The sequence below is a fragment of the Acyrthosiphon pisum genome, chromosome A1 (assembly GCF_005508785.2).
Source record: "Acyrthosiphon pisum isolate AL4f chromosome A1, pea_aphid_22Mar2018_4r6ur, whole genome shotgun sequence".
NCBI lineage: Eukaryota > Metazoa > Arthropoda > Insecta > Hemiptera > Aphididae > Acyrthosiphon > Acyrthosiphon pisum.
In genome coordinates, this window is record NC_042494.1 from 29,417,770 (window position 1) to 29,417,971 (window position 202).

Sequence of the window (202 nt, forward strand, 5' to 3'; positions counted from 1 at the left end):
TTTCAGTTTTCAATTTTTTTAGTTTTTTTTTCTATAAATATCAATAAAGTTTTATATGTTGGTCCAAAAAGTGTAAAAATTTAATACAAAGCTTCTGATATATTGTTACAATATCAGTTGAAAAATATTAAAAATACATAGGCACAATTTTTTTTTATAAGCATTTAAAGATCAAATTTTAATTTGAAAAATTATTTTGTAG